The following is a 12,276-nucleotide window of genomic DNA, read 5'->3' on the forward strand; positions in this document are numbered from 1 at the left end:
CTACACTAAGGAAAAGGTAGCATTTGTGCAGTGCACAATGCTGACATTTGATATTCAAATGAAACCCTCTGGGCCTCTTTGGTGCCAAACACAGTAGGTACTGGAAAACACTGATTTTCTTCTCTCTCTCTCTCTCTCTCTCTCTCTCTCTCTCTCTCTCTCTCTCTCTCAATCTACCATCACAGTCTTTGATTTCCCCAAAGCCACTTTGTTTAATCAACATTTTCATTCACCCCAAGGAAAGCATAAGAAGATTTATGGTTTGATATTTTCCAGTGAAGTATATTGCTTCTTTATATTAAAAAACTTCTCCCTTTAAAGAGAGCAATGATGACTTTTAGCTTAATTTCATATTATCACTGAACATGATCCTGACCACCCAAAAATGGAGCTGTCAACATGTTAAGAAGTATGCAAAAGATAGGATTTTCCTGATATCATGACAAGTGAGTGGGTTGGGGCAAGGAAAGATGGTGATGATAAAGCTTTGTAGATAATCCAGGCTGTAAGGATTTTTCTTCTTTTAAAAATAGAATTACAGTGTGTAATTTGAATAATTTCAAAAATTACCTAGTAAGAATTTATTAAGATTTCTGCCTGATAAAAGGGACAGTATTTATAAAGTGTAATCCTCAGGCCCTTGTCATGTGGAGTCTTGTGAATTCCAGCCCTCAGTCCATACTTGCTTTTTGAGAAATTGCCCAGAAACCTGTGTTTTCACAAGCCATTCATGTGTTTCTGTTATAAACCAAAGAGCCTCCAGGTTAGAACATTTCTTCAACTCTGTAGTTCAGCATCCCCCCAAATCTCTTGAGTTTGAAAAAAAAATTCTAACATAGATCGAATACTAGAGAAAAGCAAGTGCAAACTTTTCATCAATCATAAATTTCCAGTCCACAAAATGCCTTCCCATACCCCACTCCTATACCTGAATTGCATCCAGTTCAGTTACTGAACATTGAATGAACTAGAGATATTTTGGTCACTGTTAAGGACTTATTTGCATATTTTTAGCTAACAAAAGGACCAAGGAAATATTTCAGACAAAGATATGCTCTGTAGACAACTATCATTGTTATTAAAAAAAATAGAAAACTTCTGTTTTTCGTTTGTTTGTTTTCTACCCTTGATAAAGTTCTCAGTGACATCCAGAGGACTGGTAACAACTTAGAAGTTATAAATCTCTGAACTCGGTAGAGTTGAGGGAATTTTAGGTAGTTACCAGTATTGAGACTGAGCGTGCCCATCGTGTCTTCAGAGAAAGAGTACTTTTGTAGGCAGTGTGGCAGATGTTAGGGAAGGAAGGGAGAGTCAATGATGTGCTGGACTTGTATCACTATCACATGTAGGACTGACAGCAAGTACTAAAGAGGGAAGGGCGGAGGAATAACTAGAAAACAGGACAGGGCGGGGAGTGGGGAGGACTACGTGACCAGGGCGAGGGGCTGGGATCTGTAGCCTGAGATTAAGTCCTGATTAAGAAGAATCAGCTGGACCAATAACTTTTATTGTACCTGAGCTCCCACATCAGCCACCACTGGCCCCTCAGCATGCTGTTGCTTTTGCAAAGCAGACCCCACTATTGCCACGAAGCACTGGCTGTTTTCCCCTGCCTCTCTCTGAAAGACATTTGGTTTAACTCCAGAATCGCCCTCTGAAATTCTGTCTTGTCGAAAGCCAGAGCCATATTCACAAACTTCGAAGCGGAATACACATGCCTGATGTTTGCTTCATCCCTCTAGTCAGTTAAAATGGTGTGGATGATTACGGCGTGGCTCCTGCTATGCTGCAAACAACGGCGCCTGGCTGGGGGTGTCAAGTATGTGTCAGGTGCGTGCCAAATGCTCTGTTAAGTGAATAATCCCATCTTCAATTCATAAGATAAAGAAGCAGAGGATCCATGAAATGAAGCCATCATCCGGCGAATCCTGCAGTCCCAGTGCTTAGACCCAACATGTTACAGCCACATTCCAAACACTAGCCTGGCTCCACAGACCTCCAGATTTTGCAGGTACAGCATGCTGCCTCATTTGAAGAAAAGGTAGCTTCTGAATTAAAATTCAGTGGTTTAAATTCACTTTTATTGTTACGGTTCTACAATAGAACAGGAGAATAAAAGAAAACATAACAAGCACATGGGTTTCGGCTGAATGAACCCAGTAAAAGTACAGTGGTGCCATTAAGTAACGTTTTCAGAAACTTCAGTTCAATGAAAGAGCTTTTTAATTGAGGCAAATTCAGATCAGCACAGTCGTTGCAATGCAGCCGGTTGACTGTATTACTCTCATACATGTAAACTGGTTTTAGAATCTTTGCTTGTATTCTGCTCAAAAGACGTTGCTCAAGACATCTAATTCCAGACCAAGGATACTTATAGACTCGATAAGCCTGCCTTCTGCCCTATAGCTCATGACATCCACCATGGCTGTAGTCATCACTCAGCATGCTTGGCAGCCAACTTCTCCTTTGCATATGCTAATTGTATATATATCGTATTATAACCTTGGGGATTGTATGAAGAATGTATGCCTTTTCCTGCTACATAACACATATACATAAACACAGAGTATCACTTTGGAGACACCCACACTCCATCACACTTGAGTGTACACAATAATTTTTTTCTTCAACTAGCCTCTCTCTCTCTTTTGCTCTCCTCTCTCCTTTCTTCTTTTCCTCTTTGCTTCTCCCTCTCCCTCCTCATGTTGCCCTATCACTCCCCTCTCTCACTTCTTTCCCAGATGCAAATATATCTAAAACAATAGTATATTTTACTGAATGATTTTGTTTATTCATATTTATATGCATAACTTGTCTGTATATATTTCTGTGCATCACATTCTTACAGCATTTTAACAGAGGTCAGAATAGGCCATCAGATGCATTAGAACTAGAGTTATAGAAATTTTGAGCTAGCACATGGGTGCTGGGAATTGACTTCGTATCCTTGGAAAAATGGCCAATGACCTTAACTACTGAGCTATCTCTCCAGATCTATGAAATATTCTTAATAAATCACAGCTTTGATTTCAAATAAGTTCTTGTCTAGCCCTTTTTTTTGTATTAAAATGTTAAAATTTTATTTTAAAATATTAGGAGTTAGCAATTCTACCATGTCTTAGGCTGTTGCCCAAGCCATGGCATATAGCCCTTTGTTTTCAATGGCTTTGATATTCTGCATGTCCCCAGCAGAGTCAATACAGCATGTTGACACATAATTTATCCTTTAATTCTCAGTACGTTCTTAGATACCTTTCTTGCTGCCATTTTTCCATGAGTCCTGGAGTCATCACTGTATTCGACCTGATATTATATCACTATAACAACAACTGTCTCATTTATTTCAGCATTTCAACATTGGCATTCTTTCCCAACTGGATAGTGGTCTGTCTATCTTATAGCATTACTTACAATACATTAGTGTATGAATGAATGACCTTACAAATCCAGAAGCTTTTTATTGGTGATAACTCTCTCTCTCTCTCTCTCTCTCTCTCTCTCTCTCTCTGTATATATATATATATATATATATATATATATTCTTATATCACCAAATACATTTTATCTGTGTAATATATATATATATATTTGTATATCACCAAGTACATTTTATCTGATATATATATATATATATATATATATATATATATATATATATAACAAAGACAAAGATGTCACAAATTTGAAAGAATAAAGAAGAAGTACATGGTAGAGTTTTGAGGGATGAAAAGAAAGGGGGAAATTATATAATTATTATCTCTAAAACTATAAATTAATGTTTTAGAAGTTCCTGATGCTCCTTATGCAGTAGATCTGAGGTAGGGTATAGCCAGATCAAGCCTGACCACAACATAAAGTCTAAGGATATCCTGTTATATTCATTTATAGCATTTGTATGAATGCAAGTGTATTTGCTAAGAAGCAGATGTATAGATCAGAGAGCAAGTGGAAGGAATTGATTTCCTCACTCTACTGTGTAAGTTTCAGGGATCGAACTCAGGCTGTCAGGTTTGGTGACACATCGCTTTTCCTATTAAGCCACTTGCCAGCCGGATTACCACATTATAGTCTTGATACAAAAGCCCATGTTGTAGTCATGATTAATAAGCACTGGTGAGGGGGTTCACCTAATGCAAATAATTGGTAAGTATAAACTTGTATTTTGAAGTCATTTTCTCATTAAAGTAGTTAATAATAAGGAATTTTCAAATATTTTCTAACTGAACTATGTTTGATCTCATTTGACAAGAAGTAAAAGACACTGATTTGGAGGACCGGAAAAAAATCTCACGTGTCCCTCTTTCTTCTAAAGGTAGTAGTTAGATATTAAACTTGAATTTTGGAAAAGCTTGTAACAAATGCTAAGCAATTTCCCCTAGTAAGTCAAGTCAGAACTGATGAAGTATTCTTGCATTGTCTGCGGTCCACCCACTTATACACCTACTCTGATATTTTCCCTCACAAATAATTTTTTCTCAAGCAATTAAATATCTTTCCCTCATTGTGCCTCTTGTAGACTTTGAGAATATTGTTTCCTAGGATGGCATCATACACAGTCCATGAGGTCAGCAGGTACACAGACGTACAGAGGACTTTGGTTACCACTGAGGATTTGCACATGTGTTCTTTCTTTCTTTTTTAAACTCTGCTTCAAATGGGTGCTATCAAGATATGTACTGTATTCATTTACTTTGCTATAATGCAAATATTTCCTTTGAAGACTACATTTGCTTAAATGTATTATACAAGAAACATTTTGTTATACTCATGAGTAGACAATAAACTTGTATTGTGTGCCACAAATAAAAGAAAATATTATAAATAATGAATCCAATTGGGATAAAATGTTTTGTTGTTTTAGCTAGTTACTGTCCATCTCAGAAGATGGTCAGCTTAGGAGTGACTCTGTTAAATGAGAGGATGATGACTAGAAATAGTATCAAATGCTTAAGATACCACACAGCTTTACTGTGGCTTTGATCATGTAATAATAAAGGAATAAAAAAAAAAAAAAACCAAAAACCATGGTGCACACTCTATCACCCTGAGTATACGTAGTCTGTGGTCATTGTCTGTCATATGTGTTATGTTGTGGACAACACATCCCTGCCTCACATGGACTGAGTAATCTGTAGGAAATGGTGATTTCAACAGCAATATACTCTTGTTCAAGCTTGAAATCCCTCATTTAAATGTCAAATATTCTTTCAGAGTATCAGTGTATCTAAATAGGTAAGCATAGGAATTCTCTCTCCCTCCATCCTCCCACCCCACTTTCTAACACATACACGTTTTGTGCCAAAATCCAGGATGAAATTTCAGAACAGAATAGAGGAACAGCAGATATGTCATCCAGCACACCCACCATGGATATGTGCTCTTTGTCAACGTTTGTCTGTAAGTCTGGTAGCTTAAATGGTCCAGGAGATGAAAGGCTAAAACACAGGCAGAGTTAGTGTTGCCGCAGGTCAGCAGGACGGCACACCTTGATTAATGCAAGAGCTGAGCTTCTGTCAGTATGGCTAAGGAAGAAGGAAGAACACAAGACAAATGGCTTCTGCTATAAGGGTTTTTTTTCCCCATTTGAAATCAGACTAATAAACAGATTTTCCAAAAGGAAGACAATAGTAATAAGGGGGTGAACGGGCCATGTGGATTCTGTTTCTCTTGTTCTCCAGCAAGAAGCCTTTGTTATTATTGCTCAGTGGGCAGGTTTCAGGCTCCACTTTCCTGGCCCTTGCTCCATTTGTGTACACGACTGGGTTAGTGATGAAAATACTCAGACACAGCTTCTGTTTCGGGTCTTGCCCAACTACCGAAGGATGACTGATTTAATGAGTCAGGCTCTTTCCTTTTTCCTTTCCTTCTCTATTTTCTCCCCTCTTTGAAGTCATTGCCAGACAGGTTTTGAAGTCCTAATGATGATTAGTTCATTTAAGCCACTGAAGACCAACAATGGGTTTGAAATGTTAATCAGATGGAGCGCTTATGGCTAAACAGCCCACAGAATAGCAAATGAACCAGGAAAGGAAAGCAAGGAGGAAAAGTCGACTGCGTGGTGATGTGACACAAGCATTTTCAGCTGCCAGGCCTCTCGGGTGTGTGAGGAGGACAGATGCCTGCTCTTCTCCTGAGAGAACCCTCTCTGTACACAATAGTGTGCTGATTAATATCACTCCAGTCTTCCCTCGAGAGGAGCATGGCTGCCTCTTAGTCATTTTCTCTTTGGGCATCTTTGGGCCCCTTTCTCCTTCCTGCTGAGAGAGAGCTGACATGCAGTTTCTTTCCTCTTTCTCTAAAAGCTTGGGCTCACATAAAGCTCGTCTTCCCCCCCTGTCACTGTGACTCAAGGAGTGAACTCTGTGGTAAGGCCATTTATATCATCCTCATGTGTAAAGGATGCTGTAGATTAAGCCATTAATGACAACATTTAGAGAGACGTGACTTTAGCACCCACGGATTTGAGAAGCCAATTGAATGAAGGCTCCTTTTTAAAAATTATTTCTAGTATGCTCTTGCTGTGCTCAAATAAAGCTTTCGTAAGAATTTTCGGTCTTGGTAGAAATACGCTATAGCAATGCTGTTCAATATGGCTCCAGTAGCCAGATGTGCCGATAACCTTGAAATAGGATGTGAGCCACAGAATAAAGCAACTATAATGCTACTTAGCTTTAATTAAAACAACTATAAATAGTCAACTGTGGAATACCATAACACAGTACTCTTCTAGAATCTTGCCACTCGAAATGTCGCTTACAGAGCAACCTTACGGGATGTTGTTTTTGCATTTATTTCTTTGAGGGTTAAATATTTGCCACAGTGCACATACAAATGTCAGGTGACAAGTTGGGGAAGTCAATTTTCTCGTTCCACCATGGGGCTTGCTATTTTTATACCTTTATTTGGGAACCAAATGAAGGGTGTTTGGTTTTGTGGCAAGTACTTTTCTCCTGTGGCTTGGCCTGGTACCTTATGTGGAATGAGGTAGCTTACTCTAGATTCTACCTTAGTGCAGAATCTCAGAAATAGTCGTACCCTGCAGGATCGGTAGTTAATTTTACCTTTAAGAATAACCCTTCATTGTCTTGGGAACACATATTGTCTTGGGAAGTGTTGTTAACAGATAGGTATTGTTAACCAAACAGTGTGCTTTGACAAGTTCTTATCAAGTAGTATAGCACCGATTGTAAGCAATCCGGTTTCTGTATACTTAAAGGAAGCCTTGCTTGGAAGTATAACGGAGCTATCCTGGTTTCTGGGTTTACGAGACCCTCATGTGGTAACAGGAGTGTGTAAGGAAGGGTTGATATCTGCATACTACCTTCCCGGGAATTTTCTTATTGTTAGGGAAAATAATGGAAAATGGAAAAACACCTACAAATACAATAAATACATCATATAGCCTTTAGCGTGTTTAAGAAGCCTCTTCAGTGTTATGTTGGAGCACTGTATTTTCAATCACCAGTTGTTATAGGATGGAAGAAATGGCCTCTAAGATTCTAGGAAGGTCTTATTGTTGACTCCCAATTCAGAGTAAGCAACTGCATATAACCAATATACCAGAAAACATGTACATGCCTTCTGTCTTACAAACATATGAATGAAACATTATGATTATTTTAAACAGCATTGCAAATTTGGCCAAAGTCAGTCCCTCCTCAGGCATTTCATTTATTTTCTACCTGGGCAAAATGTCAAAGGTTGTAACTATACTATATCAAGTTATGAAAAATAAAAATGGATGGATTCAAGAAAATGAGAAGGTTTAACTCTTAAAGAAAGCATTTAAAAGTCCATACTTGAGGGAGGTGCCCATGCCCAAAGCCACAAGCCTCCAGAAGTTCTTTCATGAAGAGTCTGTATATGCTGGCATGATAATAATAGTGAAATATGTCTATATGAACTAACAGATGACAGATTGGAATGAAAATGAAATAAACCTGGGCTGTGTAGGCCCATTGCTTACATTCAAATGCAGATGTGCAGGGGGAGAATTCTCTCTACAAATCATCTCCTCTTGCATTGCTTCTGTAAAATTTCAATTATTGGATAAAAATACCGTGGCTGTAACTTTGTGATATTACTTACCATTTCAGTAAACGTTCTAACACCAACTAAATATTGTATTATTTTCATATATGACAAGGAATCATACCTATTATATGCAGTGTAGTTTGTGATTTTGACACCTGCCATTAACATTCAGAGCAGAGAACACAGACTCCTGCATATCTTTCCATATCCTTTAACTTATGCAGCAGATCGGCATGTTGAAATTGATCATAATTATTTTGTGATTATTTCTGGTTCCTCCTCAATCTCTTACCACACTTTCTTACCTCCACATAACCCTTTGATTAACTTATCACTGTGTCTTCTTCAGGGCTTCCCTCACTCTAGTAGAGAGGGGGTATTACCTTCCAACACAGCAGGATTTCAACAAAGCAGAATGGGGTCTTAATTACAGATTTAATGAAGAGGAAGGCTGATCTACATCCCTTGCTGATTTGCCAGCTGTAGGATGACGTCTGATCATTGCTAGTAGCCCAGACTTTTCCTTTCCATCTGCTGCCGTCACCACCAACACTTCTGTTGGGCATCTCTCTGCTGGGGTCCTCTTCTTTCGCATACTAACTAAGAAAATGAAAATGTCAAATTTAGGTATCCAGCCTGCTTTCCATGAACATGTCCCAAGAGAAAAAGGCACAGTGATACTAAATAATACAGTTCACTAAATAATCAGGACTAAATATTCTTTCTTCTCTTGATTTCCTAATGGAAATATATAAATATATAAATATATAAATATATATATATTTCAACTATTGGATAAAAATACCGTGGCTGTAATTTTGTGATATTACTTACCATTTCAGTAAATGTTCTAACACCAACTAAATATTGTATTAATTTCATATATGACAAGGAATTATACTTATAATATGCAGTGTAGTATATATACATAATGCTATATACTATTATACATATACACATTATATATATGTGTGTATGTATGTATATATATATATATATATACACACACATACACACACACACACACATGCGCTATTTCAGTGTTCTCATCTGTGGCAAATAACACATCTCTACTTACCCAGGTGACAGAAATAAATGAGATTAACGACAATACAATGCTTATCACAGTTCTTCTCAGGAAAGAAGTCTCTGTTAAATTTTATTTATCATATTAAAATGTTTTAAAACTCTAATAATAGAGAATTTATTCAATTTTAAACAGCATAAATTTCAGGGATGTTTGTTGTCTGGTCACTTGCTTAGAAACATACATAAAAATAAAAAATCAAACCTCAGCAAACTTTTTGAATACAATAAGTGCTTGACTAATCCAACATTCAAAACTAATATCACTTGTAAAACAAAGGATGGACTCAGGAATATCGACCCTCATACTAACCAATAGCATGCCTCTGAGATGTTCACTGTTCTCAGTGCAATTTTACTAAATACCCAAAGAGATTAGAGTGACATAAAATCTCATATTGATTAGAGTTATAATTTCAAAGCATGCTTTGACAAACCAATATATTCTGTTGTTCTTGAGCTTAATAAGGTAATAAATATCGAATTGCTTTGAGTTATTTTATATTTAATATACTTGATTTTAAAATGCTTCACATCTGAAGTATTTTTCTTGCTAGTCTACTTGAGTTCCCAGACAAAGCCTTATTACTTTTGTATTCAAGCACCATTGCATATAAGTGAGTGCATGCACACAAACACATGCACATGTACTTAATCTTTATAGGGCCCGGTGTATTGTTGGCATTAACAGCAACTGGAACAAACAAAGTCATCATGGAACAAAAAGTGGGTCCTCTTACATGTTCGTGTAGTTGATCTTTTCTACTCAATTTGACCAAGCAATCTTGATCCTGATAAAATGAAACTATTCAGTGTTACTGGCTTTTTAAAGAAAGATGTGTGTGTGTGTGTGTGTGTGTGTGTGTGTGTGTGTGTCTGTGTCTGTGTCTGTGTCTGTGTCTGTGTCTGTGTCTGTGTCTGTGTTTTGGGTTCTGGAATAGTGTAGCATTGTCTGAATTCACAATGTGGGAAAAAGTAAAGCATTATTATCAAGTTAAAGAAGTCATGTTCTTCCTCTTATTCTTCATTCCTTTAAATGGTGAGTTGAGTATTGGTTTCCATTTCTATTGATGAGATGAAGTGTTTGACAAAAGCATCTCAGGTGAGAAAACATTTGTTTGTCCCCCAACTCCCAAGTGAAGGTGGCAGGAACTTGGAACAGCTAGTCCAGTCACAGTCTAAAGAAGAGAGAGAATGGATGTACCCGTGGATGCTTAACACTTAGCTAACTACTTGCTCCTTTTGATTTATTTCAGCATCCCAAGCCCAGAAAATGGTGCTTATCAAAGTGGATGGGTGTTTCAACCTCAATGAATATAGTTAATTAAAAAAATAATATCATTCACAGATATGCCTACAAGACAACCTGGTTTAGGCCACACCTCACTGAAACTCTTCCAGGTGACAAACTGACAGCTGAAGTTAATCACCACAATTTGTTTTGTAGTTCATATGCTGGTTTCACACATCTGAGCTTGTTCCCAAATGATTTTCACATACATACCTTTAGAATTACGCACATTACATTCAGTATACGATGTGACTTAATCCTAGCAGATACTCCATCAAATCAAATACCTATTATTTCTTTTTAATTTTATTTTTCTTGGCTATTTCATGTATTTACATTTCAAATGTTATCCCTTTTTACCCTTCCCCCATACCTCCTTCCACCAGACCTCTGCTTCTATGAGGATGTTCCCACTCCCACCCACCCAGTCCAATCTCAACACCCTGGCATTACAAGCCTTCACAGGACCAAGGGCTTTTCCTCCTATTGATACTGGAAAATGCCAGCCTCTGCTACATATGCGACTGGAGTCATGAGTCCTTCCGTGTGTACTCATTGGTGGGTGAGCTCCCCTGGAAGCTCTGGTGGGGTCTGGTTGGTTGATATTGTTGTTCTTCCTATGGTATTGCAAACCCCTTCAACTCCTTCAGTCTTTTCTCTAACTCCTCCATCGGGGTCCCCTTGTTCAGTCCAATGGATGGTAGCAACCATCCTCATCTGTATCAGTAAGTCTCTGGCAGAGCCTCTCAGGGAACATCCATATCTGGCTCCCCAGCAAGCTCTTCTTCACATCAGCAATAGTGACTGGATTTGGTGGCTGCACATGGGATGGATCCCCAGGTGGGGCAGTCTTTATCCTGTTTTGAAAGGATGAAACCACAGGAGAGTCAATCTTAAGCTGTTTTCCGGTAGTTCTTCTGGGTTCAAAGATCACTCTAGTGTTGCTAGATGGGAAAATGTTTCCTTGACTTTTGTTTCTCTGTCTCTCTCTGTCTCACTGTCTATCTGTCTGTCTGTCTGTCTGTCTCTGTGTCTGTCTCTGTCTGTCTCTGTTACTCTCTCTCTCTCTCTGTGTGTGTGTGTGTGTGTGTGTGTGTGTGTGTGTTTGTGTTTGTGTATCTCAACTCTACAGGGCTTCCTAGAGTCTGGAAGGTCATATTGGCTCCCCTGTATCTGGGATCACAGGCCACTGTGAACCATCTTATGTGGGGATGGAACTCAAGTCCTCTGGAAGAGCAGGAAGCAAGGTTATAAAGCCACCTTTCTAATCCATCCTTCTTGACATTCTAAAGCTATTTGAATGAATAGGCCCCTCATACAGGAGAAATTTTTAAATTTCATCTTTTTATTGTGAGAAAGCATATATCTTCTTTGATTTTGACTTTGAAAATAAAACAATAAGAATTTATACTAGGAGAGAATTTGAGGGTGTTTAGCATTTTAACCAGAGATTTTCATTAATGTGTTGGGCTTAACTGTAATTTTTAAGCATCATGAATGGAAATTCGTTATTGCCATTTGCACAGAATGCCAGTGAGTGTCATTCTGAATTAGTCCAGCCCAGTTTTAAGATTCATTGGAGAAACACGTTCCCCTTATCTCTGTTCCCTGACACACTGCAATATACACTAATAACCAAAGGCATAGAATGACCCAGTGGTATCACTTAGTAATATCAGCTGAGAACTTGGATAAGTCAGAAGTTCCTGATATAATAACAGTTATTGCAGAAGAGAGGGAGAGAACAGAAACAGAGTGGGCGGTTGTGAGACCAGCCTACAAAAGGCATTTTGCCTGAAGAGGAGGGATTCGCAAAAGTAATTACATGGGAGGCTAATGATGAATGAATGGACTTGAGGACAAGG

At 38.2% G+C, this 12,276-nt stretch overlaps 1 protein-coding gene and 1 pseudogene across 1 annotated transcript in view; one reads left to right on the top strand and one right to left on the bottom strand.

Moving 5' to 3' along the window:
* The window catches only part of LOC116897706, a 52,090-nt pseudogene extending 43,490 nt beyond the window's left edge, over positions 1 to 8,600 (bottom strand).
* Lsamp (limbic system associated membrane protein) overlaps positions 1 to 12,276 on the top strand; it is a 2,154,604-nt gene that overhangs the window by 392,915 nt on the left and 1,749,413 nt on the right. The window lies entirely within an intron of this gene.

This window comes from Rattus rattus, chromosome 4 (assembly GCF_011064425.1).
Source record: "Rattus rattus isolate New Zealand chromosome 4, Rrattus_CSIRO_v1, whole genome shotgun sequence".
NCBI classification, from domain to species: Eukaryota; Metazoa; Chordata; class Mammalia; order Rodentia; family Muridae; genus Rattus; species Rattus rattus.